This window comes from Mobula birostris, chromosome 32, assembly GCF_030028105.1.
Source record: "Mobula birostris isolate sMobBir1 chromosome 32, sMobBir1.hap1, whole genome shotgun sequence".
Taxonomy (NCBI): domain Eukaryota; kingdom Metazoa; phylum Chordata; class Chondrichthyes; order Myliobatiformes; family Myliobatidae; genus Mobula; species Mobula birostris.
Genome location: NC_092401.1, coordinates 28,460,477 through 28,480,427, shown reverse-complemented (window position 1 = coordinate 28,480,427; position 19,951 = coordinate 28,460,477). Strand labels below are relative to the sequence as shown.

General features: G+C 44.9%; 1 protein-coding gene and 1 long non-coding RNA gene across 12 annotated transcripts in view; one reads left to right on the top strand and one right to left on the bottom strand.

Moving 5' to 3' along the window:
- LOC140191133 (nuclear factor 1 X-type-like) overlaps positions 1 to 19,951 on the top strand; it is a 425,546-nt gene that overhangs the window by 247,996 nt on the left and 157,599 nt on the right. The gene's annotated exons all lie outside the window — the stretch shown is intronic.
- LOC140191135 (uncharacterized) overlaps positions 1 to 19,951 on the bottom strand; it is a 67,782-nt gene that overhangs the window by 43,552 nt on the left and 4,279 nt on the right. The window lies entirely within an intron of this gene.

Here is a 19,951-nt window from a genome sequence, read left to right as displayed (position 1 = left end):
TACCAACATCTCCTTAGACTTGACCACTCATCTACACTCTAGGAGCAAATTACTATGTTGAGAGTTGGAGATAATCAGAGGCGAGTGCGCAGGAAGGATGGGGGGGGTGGAGAGCCCACATGGTCGCGGGAAGAATGTGCAAACTTCACACACTGGTGGAGGTTGTGATTGAACTTGAGCCTCTGGCATTGTGAGGCAGCAGCTTTCCCTGCTGTGCTGCTCTGCTACCGTGTTTTGCCATTATGTTTAATTAGTTGTGGGCGATCTTGCCTCATCTTTTAAATACGTAATCAGAAGTCCTGATACTTTTCCCATAATAGTAACTGAGTAGACATCTGCAAATGTCAAAAAAAAAACAAATATGAAACTTAGGAGTATAGTCATTGAGTACTACAGGACAGAAACAGTACCTGTCCGCCCATCTAGTCTGTGCCAAACTATTAATCTGCCTAGTCCCAGTGTCCTGCACCTGGACTATACCCGTCCCATCCATAAATTTCTCTGAAACGTTGAAATGAAATCCACGTCCAGCATTCCTGTCAGTAGCTCATTCCACACTCCACCATCCTCTGAGTGAAGAAGCTCTCCCTCACATTCCCATTAAGCATTTCACCATTCACCCTTAACCTATGACTTTTAGTTCTAGTCTCACCCAACCTCAGTGGAAAAAAGCCTGCTTGTATTTAACCCATTGATGCCCTTCATATGAAATGCCAGGCCCTTCATGTGATGAATTGTACTGGAATGGGTAGTGTGCATCTCAGCTCATCCCTCTGGGGCTCTCTGCTCTAATTGTTGCCATTAAGTATATCCTGAGGTTAGCAGAAAGCTAATTGTTACTTTAGTGATTAGTGGCATTGTGGAATGATAGTCTTCTGCCCCCTTTAATATGAAACCACCTTTGGTTTGTATTTTGACTGAATGAAGAGCTATTTAGATGATAAAAGCAGTGGCTGCTTCACACTTGATGTTGCTATCTCAGGCCTCACAGCTGTGAGAGATCCTTGTTACACAGTCCAACCTATCCATCATTCTATACATATACGTTGTCAGCTGTTACATAAAACGAATGCTATTCTGTCCTCAAATGACAAAGTACCACCCAGATAGCAGAACTGATGGCTCGATTTGTAGTGTTACTCTCCCTGAACTTTCCAAAGTCTTTGGATTCAAATCCAGATAAATCCCTCCTTCTTCATGTTCCCCGTGGTTAGGTCATGGTTACAGGTAGCCAACAATTGAGATTTATACCCTCTGTTTGTTAGGCGTGACTCTAACCATGCAAAAACTCATAATTTTGAAATTGAGCTCCAGGAAATCAAAGACCCAAACTGAGTTGATCCCAGATCAGATGAGCTTTCCTCGGCTCTGTTCCCATGAACCAGTCTATCGCCAGCAAAGCCCTCCCCGTCACTGAGTGTCAGATTTAACCTTCCGGATTACTTGGATGAAAAAGATATGGAGGTTCATTCATACAAGAGATTCTGCAGATGCAGGAAGTCCAGAGAAATACACATAAAGTGGTGAGATGGCAGCGAGGTGGATTAGCATAACACTTCACAGTGCGCGATTGGGGTTTAATTCCCGCTGATGTCTTTAGGGAGTTTGCATGCATTCCCGTGACTACGTGGATTTACATGCATTCCCGTGACTACGCGGGTTTGCATGCATTCCCATGACTACGCGGGTTTACATGCATTCCCGTGACCATGCAGGTTTACATGTATTCTTGTGACCACGTGGGTTTCCTCCAGATGCTCTGGTTTCCTCCCACATTCTAAAGACATATGGGTAAGGGTTAGTAACTTTTGGGCATGCTATGTTGGCACCAGAGCATGGCAACACTTGCGGGCTGCCCCCAGCACTATGTTGATTTACGAATGTTCTAAGGTGGGAGGCCACTGGGAGGTTGATGTGAACACACACAAAATACTAGAGCAAATCAGGTCAGGCAGCATCCATGGAAATGAATAAACGGTTCACAATTTGGGCCAAGACCCTTCTTCAGGACTGGAGAGGAAGGGGAAGATGCCAGAATAAAGAGGTGGAGAGAGGGGAAGAAGGATAGCTGGAGGGTGATAGGTGAAACCAGGCGAGTGGGACCTCTGTGCTAATCCCATTTCCTGCTGTCCTAACAGTGATAGAGTTCCTCTTGTCCTTACCTATTACCCCATGAGGTTCCGCATCAAACACATCATTTCTGCAACTTCTGCCATCTCCAAAGGGATCCAAACGCACCTTTACATCCCCCAACCCTTTGCTTTCCGCAGGGATTGCACCACTCGTGATTCTCTTGTCTGTTCATTCCTCTCCACTAATCTCCGTCTCGGCACTTTTCCCTGCAAGCAGCCGAACTGCTACACCTGGCCACTCACCTCCATTCAGGGCCCCAGGCAGTCCTTCCAGGTGAGACAGCACTTCACCCGCCAATCTTCAATTTCTTCTTCTGGCAAAAAAAAATTCCTCCCCCTTCCCTCTTCTTCTATTCCCCACTCTGGCCTCTTACCACTTCTCACTTACCTATCACCTCACCTTGGGTCCCCTCCTCCTACCTTGTCTGCTATGGTCCAGTCTCTTCTCCTGTCAGGTTCCTTCCTCTCCAGCCCTTTACCTTTCCCAGTCGCCTGGTTTCACTTATCACTTTCTAGCTATCCTTTTACCCCTCACCCCAGCTTTTTATTATGGTGTCTTCCCATTTCCTTTCCAGCCCAAAACATTGGCTGTTTGGATGCTGCCTGACCTGCTGAATCCCTCCAGCACTTTGTTTGTGTTGCTTTGGATTTCCAGCATCTGCGAAACTTCTTGTCTTTTGGGTTGATGGACGTGGACATTGGATATGGTCAGTTGCACGGTTGAGATTGTGTGGGCAATGTCAAGGTCAAGAAGCAGGGCATGTACTTTTCAATGTTAAGGTCAAGAACCAGGCCATGTATTTTTCAATGTATTTCAATACGGAATATTGGAAGGCTGAGCTAGAGTGGAATTGGAGAGGATGTTTCCTATAGTGGGAGAGTCTAGGAGCAGAGGGCACAGCCTGAGAATAGAGGGATGTCTCTGTAAAACAGATAGCCGGAGGGAGGTGAATCAGTGAAATTGTTTGCCATAGGCAGCTGTGGAGTCCAAGTTATTGGATATATTTAGAACAGAAGTTGATAGGTTCTAAACCAAAGGTTTTGGGGGAAAGGCAGGAGAATGGGGTTGAGTGGGATAATAAATCAGCCATGATTGACTGGTAGAGCAGACTCAATGGACTGAATAGCTATGTCTTATGGTCTTATGGTGAGTTGCATTAAGTATACAGCACTAAATCTCTCTGAGCCTCTAACCTGACCTTTACCTTCTTACTGACACTGTGCATCCCCTTGAGTAGAAGTGGTCATTCAGTGTGAGACCACTCAGTGTGTGAGTGAGGGGAAAAGAGAACGAGAGAGAAAGGGAATAGGTGAGAGAGAGGAGGAGGGAGAGACTGGGTGAGAAAGAAAGAGAGTTGGGGAGAGAGAGAAAGAGGGAAAGAGAAATAGATAAGAGAGACGAAGACAGAGAGTGGATGAAAGAGAGAGAGAATGGGGGGTAGAATGAGAGAGAAAGAGAGTGTGAGTAAGTGAAGGAGAGGAACAGATATGGAGACAGTAGATGAAAGAGAGAGGGGATGGAAAGGTGAGAGAGGTCAGAGAAAGAGGGAAGGTTCAACTTCAAATTCAAGTTGATTGTTGTTATAAGGCATACCACAGGATATAAATGCCACAAGTATTAGCTTTTTGCAGCATAGTACATTATAAGATTTGATCTGTTGGGGAGGGAGGGACCTCACCTCTGACAAAGCCAGCCCACTGTTTGCCCTATCGCATTGTTTTGTGGGAGCTGTGGAGGAAGTCTGACTGGGCAGGTGCAGTCCCTGTCACTCTCAAATGATCAATCTAGGTGAGATAATCCTCGTGGTGTCACGTAACCCATAATCTCGTCAGCTCGATCCCTGCCGAGTGCTCCCTAGATACTACAAGTGTCATTACTGTCTTAACAATAGACCATTTTGCTTGCCTTTTTGAACCCAGTTTGGTGCCTGCCTGTTATTGCAACATTCAAATGACGAGATACAGGACTGTCTTTCTTAAGTGTAACCTGAGTCCGCTGAGGTAAATTGATCTCACTGAGGTTTCTTCTCTGACCTGTGAGACACCTCACCTGTATCTCAGGGAAGTAGACTCCTGATGAGTTGTGGTTACAAATCACACTAGTGCAATGCAGAAGGCAAAATGCACCGTATGAGGTATCTTCTTTCAGAGCTTCAACACGTGCAAAATGCTGGAGGAACTCAACAGGTCAGGCAGCAGCTATGAAGGGGAATAAATAGTTAATGTTACTGGCTGAGATCCTTCAACAGGACTTCATTACGTCATTCATTAGGACCTCCAGTATTTTGTGTGTTTTTCTCTGTATTTTCAGTATCTGCTGAGTCTCTTGTGTTTATTCTCTTCTGTCAAATGTGGTCTTGATAAATGTCCCTGTCTACTGACATAAGAAAATCATGTCACAAGTTTAGATTGAATTAGTTAATGTAAATTTGGATTTGCTTTACTTGTCATGTGTACCGTACATTGAAACTTTGAGTGGAATGTGTTAACAACCAACACAGTCTGAACATGTGCTGAGGGCAGCCTGCAAGTGTTGCCACACTTTCCCGCCACAACTTACCAACGCTAACCTGTACACTTTTGGAATGAGGGTGGAAACCAGAGCACCCGGAGGAAACCCACGCGGTCATAGGGAGAACGTACAGGCTCCTTACAGACAGCAGTGGGAACTGATCCCGGATTTCTGGCACCGTATAGTGTTACACTAATCACTGTGCTACTGTGTCACTCATCATTTGTCATACCTGCTGCTTGTAAAGCAGTTGCCGCGTTTGTGTATGTAACAGTGAGAGATTTCTCCTCACGTGGGGAGTCTAGAACCTGGGAGAACAGCTTCAGAATACAAGGACATGCCATTAGAACGGAGATGTGGAGGAACTTCTTTTGCCAGTGGGTGGTGAATCTGTGGAATTCATTGCCTCAGATGGCTGTGGAGGCCAACTCATTGGGTATATTTAGAGTGGAGGTCGATATGTTCTTGATTATTAAGGCCGATGAAAGTTGCAAGGAGAAGGCAGACAAATGGGGTTGAGAGAGAAAATAAATCAGCCATGATGGAATGGGAGAGGAGACTAAATGGCCTAATTCTGCTACTATGTCTTATGGTCTTATTTCTAAAACATGGGGAACAATACTATGGCTGACAGAGTTTCCCTGGTTTCCTGATGTCAGTGACCTGGGGATATGGGGAGAAGTGGTGTGTCGTTCCCACTCCTCCTCCTTCAATATATACTCAATCTTGGAATGAATGGCCAACACCTGTGATGATTTTTGGAGCCAAGTGCCTTGCTTTTAGCAAATGTACAAATACAACATATTCAAATACAAAATACAAACAAAGGTCCAGTGTTGCAATACGGTTAATGATTTCAAATTAAAATACATTGCTTCTCCGTGCCTTTTACTCGGCTCTGTGTTGTACTGAGGCTGTGGCATGCTTCAGCTGCACTGGTACCTGGCTTCCTGCCTTTCATGAAACTTCAGTTCTGAATGGTGTTTGCTTGCTTTTATTGGTTGTCTGTAAGAAAATGAATCTCAAGATTGTATGACGTATACATTCTTTGATAATATGTAAATGTACTTTGAACTTTGGTTGCTACTATCTACATAATGCTCAGTTCCCTCGAGGGCCCACTGTTCTCAAAGTCCCTCACTGTACCCATAGTGATCATACGCTCCCTCTCCAAGGACACCTGGGCACAAGCATAACCCTGGAAGAGGGGCAGGCAGAGCCTGCTGCATGGATCTGTGAATGGCCATCTCGGCCAGTCCCAGGAGCAAGCCTCCCAGGAGATTCCCCCGAGCAACCTGCACCTCCCTCCCCTCAGTACTGGGCAACTGTAGACCCGGAGCATGGGGCTGAAGTGCAGCCAGAACTCGAGGAGTAGCCCCTTCAGATACTCAAACAGCGGCTGCAACCTCGCACACTCAATGTGTACATGCTAAGCCAAGTGTCTCAAGCAGGGTTAGGAATGCTACTTTATGGAGTGCATTAATTTCCATCAAGTAAATTCAGAATCACAATCAGGTTTATTATTATTAACACTAGAAATTCTGCAGATGCTGAAAATTCAAAACAAAGTACACAAAATGCTGAAGGAACTCAGCAGAACAGATAGCACCTATGGAAAGGAATAAAGAGTCAACATCTTGAGCTGAGATCCTTCATCGGATCCTTTCCACAGATACTGCCTGACCTGCTGAGTTCCTGCGGCATTTGTGTGTTATTTGGGTTTATTATACTGACATATATCATGAATTTTGTTGTTTTGTGTCAGCAATACAGTGCGATACATAAACTATACCGTAAGTTACAGAAAGAAATATCTACTGTATATATCAGAAAAATAAATGAGTGCAAAAAGAGAGAAAATAGTGGAATAGTGTTCACGGGTTCATGGCTGTTCAGAAATCTGATGCTGAAGTGGAAGAAGCCATTTTAACATGTCTCTGGCATAGGGAGTTAGAACATAATACAGAACAGCACATGCTCTCAGAGTCAGAATTAGGTTTGTTATCACATACGTATATCATGAAACTTGTCATTTTGTTGCAATGAAAAATTGCTCTAAGTTACAAAATAAATATGGAAAAAGATGGCTAATGAGGCAGCATTCACGGATGGCGGGAGGGGAAGAAGGTGTTCCTGAAACTTTGAGAGTATGTCTTCAGGCTTCTGTACTTCCTCTCCGATGGCAGTAACATGAAGAGGGCATGGTCCAGCTGGTGAGGATCCTGAATGATGTATTCTTGAGGTCCTTAATGGTGCACCCTTCCCACCATTGACGCCTCAGTGAGGGCTGACGTGTTTTCTCCTGGTTTTTTCTTCCTGAAGTTCACAATAAATTGTGACATGCTGACATTGAGTGAGTAATTGCTCTCTGCTATCACCAGTGCTTGATACTAGATCTGTGCACTAACTGGCTCCTCCAGGTATGTCTGCCACCCCATACTTCCAGCTACCACAGCTACCTTGGAGCTCTGGAAGTAATCCCCTCCCCTCACCATATCAAGATCCTCCACAGGATGGAGAGACCCACTGCTGGTGTATCCCAGCAAGAATCTTCACTGCGTTCTTCAGACCTTGTTTGGTCTGTGACTCAGTTCTTATTCCTTGAAAATAAAGATGGGAATCTTTGAAATACTATAGATGCTGGAAACCTGGAAGGAACCAGACAGTGCTGAAAATATTCATTGAGTCAGTCAGCAACTGTGGAGAGGGAAACTGAGATGATGAACATAGAACTTCGAAGATTACAGCACAGCACAGGCCCTTTAGCCCATGACGTGTGCTGACCTTTTAATCTGCTGCATGATCAATCTAACACTGCCCGTAAGACCATAGGATGAAGGAGCGGAATTACGCCATTTGGTGGATCATGTGTGCTCCACCATTCATACATGGCTGATTTATTATCCCTCTCAAACTCTCTTACTTAGACCTCCATTTTCATCCATGTGTCTATCTAGGAGTCTCTTAAATGTCCCTAATGTATTTCACTCTACCACCACCCCTCGCATCGTGTTCCACGCACCCACCACTCTGTGCAAAAAACTTACCACTGATATTCCACCTATACTTTACTCCAAACACTCTAAAGTCATGCCTTCTTGTATAAGCCATTCATGTCCTTGGAAAAAGTCTCTAGCCGTCCACTCTGACAATGACTTATGTACAGCAAGTCACCTCTCATCTTCCTTTGCCCCAGAAAGAAATGCCCTAATTCACTCAACCTCTCTTCTTCTGATATGCTCTTTAATCCAGGCAGCATATTGGTAAATCACTTCTGTATTCTCTCTAAAGCTTCCATATCCTTCCTATAATGTATCCGTAGAAACGGTCATGATCTTTGGGAAGGTAGGAGCGGTTAGAAATGGACAGACCCTGTGGGAGGTATGGACAGATTAGTAAAGAGTAAAGAGCACACCATTCCGTCCCTCTGATCCCAGTGATATAAATCCACCAAACTGCCAACCTGGGTGGATTTGGGATGGGGTGGAAGGGACGGAAGGGGCCGGGGAATTGGTTACTGGTTCACTATTAACTTGGGGAGGGGATGGGTGAGGGAGAAACAAGTGATCGACTAATCCGAATTAACACCCACCCAGCCAGATTCTCTTCCTCAACTAATAGGAACCCTTAATTTCAATTTAGTGAGCTGTTGTCTTTATGTTTTTGAAAGGCAACAGGGATTGAGTATCATTGGCCTTGTATTGAAGCAGTGGTCTTTTTTTCCCTCAAACATGATAAAGCCGGGAACCCAATGAAAAAGAAACACTTATCTTTAATGTTCTCTGATTTTGTATCAGGCTATAAACACTGGCTGTAAAGATGCGATAATTAAAGCCGCAGCGACTGTGCAGCTCGAACCTGCCTGGTATTTGTTTACTTTCACAGCTGGTCCATGTGATAAGAGCTGTTTATACTGGGCACATGTGCTACACAACACAGATCTAAGCCTCGCAGTCAATGTGTGACTGCCTCAGATGGGGTACGAACACTGTATTAAACCATCTTCGGGAACTGGACTAATCGCTCAGTGTAACAATGCCAGGACCGCTCGGATTGGATTTTCATGAGGAAATGCTATTTGTTTCTGGGTGAGTTCTGTGGCAGAAAGTTGACCCCTTGCCTTCCTCCTAAAGCTACACAATACAGAGCCCCTGTTCGTCCATCTCTCTCCCCTGAGTGAGCTGCTACTTGGTGACAGTTCCTCCCACTGAACATCTCCAAGAGGTTGAGGGAGCTCGAGCTTTTCTCTCTGGAAAGAAGGATGGGAGGTGACCTGATCAAGGTGTACAAGATGAAAAGAGGCATAGACTGAGTGGATATCCAGAGGCGTTTTCCCAGAGTGAAAATGGCTCATACAGGGGGGCATAATTTTAAGGTGTTGGGAGGAAGGTATGTGGGGGGGGGGGGGGATGGCAGATGCAAGTTCTTGACACAGAGAACGGAGAATGGACGGAAGCCCTGCCAGGAGTGGTGGTAGAAGCAGATCCATTAGGGTCATTTAAAAATCTCTTAGATAAGCACATGAATTATAGAAAATTTGAGAGCTATGTTGGAGGGAAGGGTCAGAGTGATCTTAGAGTAGGTTAAACATCATGGCTGAAGGGCTTGTACTGTGCCAAACTATTGTTCACATCTCCCAGCATAACCCACAGCATCACACATATTTCCAGCATTGTAGGCATGGACAACACTGGTAAAACCCCACCCTTGTGCTGCTTAACACACTGGGAATAAGCAGTGAAAATATCCGACGAGCAGGTAGCAACACTCCCTCCCTGAGACCAGCCACTGTGTAATGAAATCACAGTCTAATCACTCATCTTAGTTGATTCACTGAATTTAATTCCTCGGTTGCCGGGTTGGGATCTGAACATTTTTTGGGATCAGGTATCACTGCCTCAGCAATACTGATCCTGTAACCGATAGCCTGCCAGGTTGTGTCTGATGGTATGTAACATCACGGGCAGTGTTACGTACATCACTCACCGAGTCGCCAGGTCCTACAGACTTCTCTCACATCGTCGAGCACGGTGTAGTAGTGTCAAATGCAGCCCTTTACAATGCCAGCGATCAGGGTTCAATTCCCGCAGCTCATGGTAGGGACAGGTAATCTCCTCTTGACTGTGTGGGTTTCCTCCCACGTTCCAAAGGTTAAGGTAGGTAATTCTGTGTTAGCGACAGAAATGTGGTGACTCTTGCAGGCTGCCCCAGCACATCTTCGGGCTGCGTGGGTCATTGACTCAAGTGGTGCATTTCACTGTACGTTTCGATGTACATGTCGGACAGTAAGTTACTGGAATGTGCAGCAACGGCGAAGGAACTTAGTGGCTGGATCAGAGTCTGTGCGGGGAAAGGAATGGTTGATAGTTCTGTCCTGATGAACGGTCTTGCACTGTAACATCAACCATTCCCTTCCCTACCAGCGATGCTGCTTGACCCACGGAGATCATCCAGCAGGCTGTTTGTGGCTAAGTCCTTGCCTTCCTGCTAGGGCCATCAGCCGCCCATCTATCATCCCCCCCAGTCCACCAACAACACCCTCAGAATCAGAATCAGATTCATTATCACTGACAAATGGCATGAAATCTGTTGTTTTGCAGCAGGAGTACAGAGCAATACATAAGATGCATTATCAATTGCAATAGATATATATGTAAAATAGATAAGTAGTGTCAGAAGAGAGCAGAATAGTGAAGTAGTGATCATAAGTTCATGAACCATTCAGAAATCTGATGGCGGAGAGGAAGAAGCTGTTCCTGAAATGTTCAGTGTGTGTCTTTAGACTCCTGTACCTCCTTTCTGATAGTAGTAATAAGAAAAGGGCACGTCCAGAGTGGAAAGGGTCCTTCATGATGGATGCTGTCTTCTTGTGGCATCACTTTTGAAGGTGTCCTCAATGGTCAGGAGGCTAGTGCCCATGATGGAGCTGGCTGAGTTTATAGCTTTTTACAATCCTCTGCAGTGACCCCTCCATATCAGACAGCAATACAAGTCAGTATGTTCTCCGCCGTACATCTATAAACATTTCCTTCCTCACACAGTGCACCTCCTTGTTAGTGGGGTGTCCCCACTCAATCTGTGGGGCCATGGGAATAAAGCAGAAAGGATAATTCATGTTTTGGTTGACTTATTGTGGACAGATGTTATATTTTTGAACTTGACCCTGGGAACATTCTTGACAGCAAAAATGTAGATTTGTAGATCCTTTCCTGCTATCACCCTTCATATTTAGATGAAGATTTATTTATCGCATGTACAATGAAACCTACGGTGAAATCTGTCACGTGTTAACACCCAAAATGGTCCGAGAATATGCAGGGGTAGCCTGCAACTGTTGCCACATATTTTGGTACTAATATAGCATGCCTCAATGCTTGACAGAACAACACAGAACTGTCACCATTTCTCTTTCCCAGAGTGTACCAGCACCAGCTCTCTGTTTGTTTGAAGTGAGCTTTCCCTTGTCAGGTCAACAGGGCAAGGGCAGGAGAATACTTCAGTCTCCAAGTCTGGTGTCCCATTGAAGTACCTACAAACCATTGATCAGAGTTGCGTCATTTGGCCAAAATCATTTGGCTTGAGCAAGCAGTGAGAGATCCACACCAACAATTGACCAGCTCATCAACCTTTAATATTATTGGTTGAATGCTGAATTCCGGACAGAATATCCAATATTCCACACTTTTTCCTGTCATTTAACATCCCACTGGACCATCAGGACTGAGAGGAATTTCAACAGTAAACAATGGGAGAGATCTTCTTGGATGGATGATTAGGTGATTTGGCAATTAGTTCACAGCCTCTCTTGACTCTCTGTCACAATCACAGATTATGTCAGGTTTAATAGAACATAAGATATCAAAGAAAGAGGATGGTCATTTGGCCCCTCACACCTGCTACCCCCATTCATGGTTGGTTTGCTGCCTGTGTGGAACTTCCTTGCATCGTTCCTTAAACATTTGTTAAAAAGATTATGTAAATTCCTCAGTTAAAATTAACCATGTTTAAAATGTCAAATGCTAAATTCTTCTCCTTCTTGTGGTGGAGAGTACAAATGACTGGTTGCACTATGGTCTGGTATGGAAGCACCAACCCTTGAATGGAAAACCCTACAAAAAGTAATGGATATGGCTTAGTCTATCACAGGTAAAGCCCTCTTCGTCCTTGAGCACACCGAGTGTTGCTGCAGGAAGGCAGCATTCATCATCAGAAACCCCTACTACCCTGGCCATACTCTCTTCATATTGATGTTATCAGGACCCACACCACCAGGTTCAGGAACAATTATCGGGCACTTGAACCAGAGGAGATAATTTCACTCAGCTTCACTCATCCCATCACTGAACTGTTCCCACAATCTATGAACTCACTTTCAAGAACTCTTCATTTCATGTTCTCAATACTTATTGCATATTAATTAATTAATTAATTAATTGCATTTGCAGTTTATTATCTTTTTCACTTTGGTTGTTTATCCATCCTGTTCAGTGCAGACTTTCATTGGTTCAATTATAAGTCTTGGATTTACTGAAGATGCCCACAAGAAAATGTATCTCAAGTTTGTATAGGGTGATATATATGTACTTGGATAATAAATTTACTTTGAACATTGTGCTGTTATAAACCAAGCATTCCTTGTGATCGTGATAGAGAGTGGTGATGAGGGAGTAAGAGGATATGAGCTAACTAACCGCTAAGGGTCACCCATCTAGAGAGTTCTCTCCCAGCCCCACCTGCATTTATTTGTGAAGTCCTGAGCATTGACCTGTTTGGCCATAAGGAGATTTTAATCTGATCCAACAGAACTCATACAACCATGGCTCCAACATAAGACAACGGTCAGTACCACCAATGCTTCTACTTCCTCAGGAGGCTAAACAAATTAAGCATATTTCTATCGATTCTTACCAATTTTTATCAATGCAGCATAGAAAGCATTTTGTCTGGAAGAATAATGGCTTGATATGGTAACTACTCTTCACAGCTCAGCACAGCATTGGAAACAGCTTCCCATCCAAGGATTCTGTCTATACTTCTCACTCAGTAAAGCAGTCCGAATAATCAAAGACCCCACCACAACAAACATTCTGTCTTTTCTCCCCTTCCATCAGGCAGAAAATACAAACACCTGAAAAGATATACTGTGTGTCTCAAAGACTGCTTCTAGCCCAGTGTTATCAGACTCTTGAACGGAACTATTGTACAATACGTTGGCTCTTGGCCTCACAATCTACCTCGCTATGATCTTGCACTTTATTGTTTATCTACACTGATACACTTTATCAGCAGCTTTTACACTTCATTCTGCATAGTTATTGTTTTGCCTTATTCTAGCTCAATGCACTGTGAAATGAGTTGATCTGTATGAATAGTGTGCAAGACAAGCTTTTATCTGTATCTTGGTACATGAGAGAATAATAAACCAAAAATCAATACAATAACCTGTAACTGGCCACTGAGTCAAACTTGTAGATGGCAGACACAAGTTTAATATATAATACTGCAAAAAATTACAACAGTTACTACATAGCCCTAACTTTCACTGCTCAAAGATCAGAGAAATTAACCATTAAGAAAGCTAAAGGTCTGTGGCTGTACATAACATATTGCCTTCTAACATATTCCATTCCAAAATGGGAAACACAATGTAACTTCTTTGCTGTTGAAAGCAAAATATTTTTTCAGGCACGGGAGCCAGGTGCTGCTTTGAGAGATTGAGAATTTAATGGGCCTTATCACCTGCAATGTATTCTGGGAGGCATGATGTCATAGTCAGCCCATGCCCTCAATTTTTCCGGAGACATTTGGCATTTAACCGACAGAGATAAATGCAGTGTGTTATTTAGTACGGCAGGCAGTTGATGGAAAGTTTTACTGAGCCAGTGGTTTGCTCAGGTGGGGTACGGTGAGCTCACGGAACTCAGCGTGCATTGGGGTAAGCAAAACCAATCAGTGAATCACTCGGCATCTTAGAATCACAGCAGCACAGAAAGAGGCCGCTCAGTGCTTCGGAGCAATGTGGGCTCCCTGTGGGAGATCCCCCTCAGCCAATCCCATACTCAGTGCTTCGGAGCAATGTGGGCTCCCTGTGGGAGATCCCCCTCAGCCAATCCCATACTCAGTGCTTCGGAGCAATGTGGGCTCCCTATGGGAGATCCCCCTCAGCCAATCCCATACTCAGTGCTTCGGAGCAATGTGGGCTCCCTATGGGAGATCCCCCTCAGCCAATCCCATACTCAGTGCTTCGGAGCAATGTGGGCTCCCTATGGGAGATCCCCCTCAGCCAATCCCATACTCAGTGCTTCGGAGCAATGTGGGCTCCCTATGGGAGATCCCCCTCAGCCAATCCCATACTCAGTGCTTCGGAGCAATGTGGGCTCCCTATGGGAGATCCCCCTCAGCCAATCCCATACTCAGTGCTTCGGAGCAATGTGGGCTCCCTATGGGAGATCCCCCTCAGCCAATCCCATACTCAGTGCTTCGGAGCAATGTGGGCTCCCTATGGGAGATCCCCCTCAGCCAATCCCATACTCAGTGCGTCGGAGCAATGTGGGCTCCCTATGGGAGATCCCCCTCAGCCAATCCCATACTCAGTGCTTCGGAGCAATGTGGGCTCCCTATGGGAGATCCCCCTCAGCCAATCCCATCACACTGCAGGGGCATTTACCCTCCAGTGTGCCCAAATGCCTCAGTGTCCACTGTCCCTCCAGGCAGCCAGTTTCACTCCGTATCTAAACCCTGCTTCAGGACCTGCCCTCTTCTCATTCCTACCATATAGGAGCCTGAAGACAAGCATTCCATGTTTTTAGGAACAACTTCTTCCCCTCCAGCATCAGATTTCTGAATGGAAAATGAACCATGAGCACCACCTCACTAACTTTGGTCTCTTTTTGCACGATTGATTTATTTTTTTTAATATACATATATTTATGATGGTATTTTATAATGTATTTTATGTATTGCACTGTGTGTCAGTGATAATAAACCTGATTCTGATTCTGCTTAAAGTTTCTTCTAAGTTGAATTCCTTCAGGACACAAGGCACTATGTCAGAAAGAAGATAATTGATAGGCTTGAACAGAAGACTAATTACCTTCTCTTAAACTGCACATAAACTTTAAGAGTGAATTCTTTATCCAGTGACATTCATTGTGAAATGGTTTAGAGTCTAATCCATGGTATTCTCATTCCTCATCCTTTGATGGTGTTGCTGCATAAATTAATATCTGTTTCATTGTATGAATCCTGACTTCCAGCCCTGTCCTCATCAGATAATTGATTGATTAATTTAGAAATACAGTGCAGAACTGGCCCTGGCAGCCCAATGAACCGCACCCACTTTTTTAACCCTAGCCTAATCACTGGACAATTCACAATGACCAATTAAGACCATTAGACCATAAGACATAGCAGCAGAATTAGGCCATTTGGCCCGTTGACCCTATTCTGCCATTTGATCATGGCTGATCCATTTCCCTCTCAACCCCTTCTCCTGCCTTCTCCCCATACTCTTTCATGCTTGACTAATCAATAATCTTTCCACCTCTACCTTAAATACCCCCAATGACCTGGCCTCCACAGCTGCCTGTTGCAATGAATTCCACAGATTCACCACCTGCTGGCTGAAGAAATTCTTCCTCATCTCTGTTCTAAATGGATATCCCTCTATTCTGAAGTTATGTCCTCTGGTCCTAGACTCCCCCACTATAGGAAACATCCTCTCCACATTTACTCTGGGCCTTTCAACATTTGATAGGAACATGAGATCCCTTACTAACCTACTAACTGCTATTTCTTTGAATTGTTGGAGGAAACTGAAGGAAACTCATGTGGTCACATGGAGAACATACAAACTCCTTGCAGAAGATGTTGAAATTGAACTTTGAACTCCAATGGTCCGAGCTGTAATAGCATCGTGTGAACTGTAACGCTACTGTGGCACCCCAATTTGGCCATTTGTTAACTAACTTCTCTTATTTAAATTGCAACATCACTTCATGAGGTCTGCTAAATATATCTTCTTCTCCTGAGCTCTAGTTTTCTAGCCCATGACTTATGTCTCTGTCTCCACTTGTTCTCTGAACTTTGCCCTTGTAGCAATACTCGCGGGAGTTTGGAAGTATAAGAAGGGGTCTTCCCCATTCATACTTCAAAGCCCCCTCTGCATGGAGCACAGTTACAAGGAACACTGTCACAGGAAAGCAGCATTGATCATCAGAGACCCCTACCATCTAGTCCATGCTCACTACTACCATCAGGTAGGAGATATAGGATCCTATACCATGAGGTTCAGGAACAGCTATTACATTTCAGGCTTCTGAACCATCATGGATAACTTCACCCCCCTCAACTCTGAATTGAATCCATAATCTGCACCACTCACACTCATGGACTCACAACTCATGTTTGCAGTATTATTTATTTACTTTTTTATTTGCATAATTTATTTCTCTTGCACATTGGTTGGTTGTCAGTCTTTGTTCATGTAGTGTTTTATTCATAAATTCTATTGTATTTCTTTATTTTCCTATGAATGCCTGCAAGAAAAGGAATTTCAAGGTAGCATATGGTGACATAAAACATACTTCACTAATAACTTTATTTTGGCTTTGAGTTTCAGAATCAGGATTGGTTTATTGTCATATACACCAGGGTCCCTGCTCGTGTGATGCCCACAGAGAACCTAACTGTGATACTGAGGAGGGTTCTTCAGGGTCGATGCTCAAGGGATTAATTCCCCTCCTGAGGGGAGTCTAGAACAGGGGCTAGCCTCAGGGTGAGTGAATGGCCACTCAGTGTGCTGGTGCAGGGAAGGTTCATTTTCCTCAGAGGTTTTATGAACCTTTGGGGTTCTGCATTCCACTGAACAGAAAAGGCAGGGTCATTGTCCATCCAGTCATGGAAGCAATGTCATCAAATACATTAAAGAATGAGGTGGGTAGATATTTGGACCACGGGGGAGGGTGGGATTGAGACAGGTAGATCTGAGATCAGAATCAGATCAGCCACAGTGTTGTTGTATGGTGGAGGAGGCTTGGGAAGCTCCCCGTGCTTGTTCTTTCTCTGGAAGCATCGCCTTGGGATCGTTCTCTCAAGACCTGCCCTGTATTCAGGCTGCGAATGTTGGTACAAGTGGTCTGGGTACTGGTCTGAGGAAGGGTAGGGGTAGTAGTACCATCACTTATCATGTTCTCCTGAAGGGTTTTCAGTGGGTTCGCTTAATGGGGAATGCCTGTGCGGGACTTTGTTTAATGTGGAGAGGCTGATGGATGGCCAGCCACCACTTGGTCCTTGACTGATCGGGATCAGGGTCCAGTGGCATTCAATGCACGTTGACTGGGCACCTTTCACTGCTGCAGCCTTCCTCCACCTTCACTGCCAATGTGATGTGTTGTCATCTTCTGCCACTGGGGGTCTTGGTCGGATCGCTCTTTGTCTGGAACTCCCCCCTTGACCTTGTGGGTGACCCTACCAGGAGCTAAGCAGCAGATGGCATCACTCTGAGAATCACAAAATCACAAGCCTCTTTGCCACAGTGTGGTGACGATCCTCGGAGAAGCAGTGAAGCAGAACGTAACACTTCAGGATCAGGTCTACCTCTGAGTGGGCGGCTCAGTGTTGGCACATTCTACACAATGGACATGGCAGGTGAAGTTATTCACAAGACATTGGTCATTGGCAGATCTGAAGAGGGTGAAGTTTTTGATGTGGTGCAGGATTTTACAGTCAGGAATCAGTGCTGAGGAGCAAAAAGCAATCTACACCTTATCCAAACCCAATCCTTTTTCAAAATGGCCACCTTGTATGCCAGGGGTTTTTGGGCCTACACACCAGTGAGTGTCACTGTTCTTGCCAACGGCAAGTTAGCGAAACTCCTGAAATGTCTAATTATAATGGGTGTTGAAAGGCTATGCTTTATTTTTAAGTAAAGCTGTAATTACTGCATAATTGCCTATAAAAACTACAAAGGAAAAATTATGCGCCTGTTGCAAGCTGTCTCTGGTTCTTATCAGGTAACCACGCATTGGGTTTTGGGAGGGGATCTTTATTTGGGACTTTTCTCTGTGCCAAGCTCATATTTTCCCTCAACCAATCATCTCTCCATAATGTCCACCATAGCTGATATGTAGATAAAGCTCCACTCTTCGCCTTCACAGCCTCAGAGAAAAGCTGACCAGGTTACAATTCCCTGGACATCCCTCTCAACCACAATCAATGTTTCCCAGAGTTCTTACCTCTGCTGTCATACACCGTCACACACCTCCGGCAGCCAGAATGAGCTTCATTCTGATTCACATTTATTTATCAGGATTACATTGAAACATACAGTGAAATGTGTCATTTGCATTAACAACTAACACGTGCTGGGGGCAGCCCACAAGTGTTGTCGCATGTTCTGGTGCCGACGTAGCAAGTCCATAATGCTCCACAGGCAATGCAAGCAACAACAACAACAAAACAAAGCAAGATAACAATAGCAAATCGAAGCCCATATCCGTCCCTTCACCCCCACCCACACGCAGGCAGGCAGGCCCCCAACCCCAGGATAGGCCATCGAGGGGCGTCCAGTCCTTGGCCCTGGACTCTCGGACCGGGCCTCCATCCTTCAATCCTTGGCCTGAACTTGCAGTCTCACAGACATCAGGCCTCTAAACTCTGGATAAGCCAATCCAGGGGTTTCAACCTTCGGACCTCTAGCTCCAGACTTGCTGATTTTAGACTTCAACCTTCGAGCTTCTACCTCTGGACTTCTTGACCTCTGGACTTTGACCTTAAGCACAGCTGTCTCAAAAATATTCTCCCCTTGACCAGGCAATCAGTTGAGATGCCCCTTTTCCTCCTCTTGTTCCCAGCCAAAGCAAAATGATTCTCTCAAAAATTTGAGTGACAGAGCCTGGCAAAGCACTCCCGGAGCACGCAAGGCCATGGCTTGCCCACAGGTGGGATGTGCCTTGGGGCAACGTTCCTCCAGGATTGGGAATGTTCACAACATTCCAGGAAGGTATACCTGGCTGTGAACACCAGAGCCTTGATTTGCCTGTCTGCCAGATGTGCAGACACTGGCGGGCAGCTGGCTGAGTATTACCCGCTCCCCTCAGCTGAGGATGGCAGTTAAAAGTCAACCACATCGATGCAAATATAGTGCCATGTGGCCCGGGATGACAGGCTTCCTTCCCTGAAGGAAACAGATGGGTATTTTACAACACAACGGTCATTTCATACTCTCCCTCGGTGAGACAATTCTATATTGATTTAATATAAAAACAGGAAGTGCTGGAATCCCTCAGCAGTTCAGGCAGCATCTGTGGAGAGAGGCAGTTCAACACAAGAACACTGAGGGTCGTCCTTGTACAGGTGTATGAAATTATGACATGCATACATCAGAGTTGGTGGATCAAAGACTAGATGGCAACTCATGAGATGACGGAGGAACTCTTGAGGGCCAGGCAGCATCTGTGGAGGCAAACGGACAATTGGCATTTTGGGTCCAGACATGTGTGTTGTGTCTCCGGGTGTGTTTCGTTGTGCTAGGTTTCAAATGAGAGGGAGAGATTTAATAGGAACCTGGGGGGCGACAAGTTTCATGCAAAGTGTGTTGCGGATGTTCAGCTGCCAGAGGAAGTGGCTGAGGCAGGTAAAGTAACAACTATTCAGAGACAGTTGGACAGGTACAGGTATAGGAAAGGTGTCGAAGGTTATGGGAGAAATTCTGGCAAATGGCACTCACTTGGATGGGGTATCTTGGACCAGCAGGGCCAAAAGGGCATGTTTCTGTACTCTGACAGTCTATGACTCTCTCTTTGTTACAGCTTAATGAGCTTTCATTTGATGTTTTGTTCTGAGGAAAAGACTTTGATCTGAAATGCTTTTTAAACGGTTTGAAAGATACCAGAGATTCTCTGTTTTTAATTCAAATTTTCATCATCTGCAATATTTTAATTCCAGCTTTGTTTAATTACCTCAGTTTAAACTCCCCAGCTGTGATGCTGAGATCTGAACTCAGAACGCCGGCTGATCAGACCAGGCCTCTGGAACTTCACCACAGTGCCAGCACACGCAGAATAGATTCAGATTCGGATTTATTTATCACTTGTACATGGAAGCACACAGTGAAGTCCATCGTTTGCATTCTCAACCAACACATCGCAAGGATGTGCTGGGGGCAGCCTGCAAGTGTTGCCACACGTTCTGGTGCCAACACAGCATGCCCACAATGCTCGGCAGAGCAACACAGAACACAGCAAAACACAATGCAACAAGCAACAAAACAAACCCGTTTGATGTACACGTTCCAAGTAAAGATAAT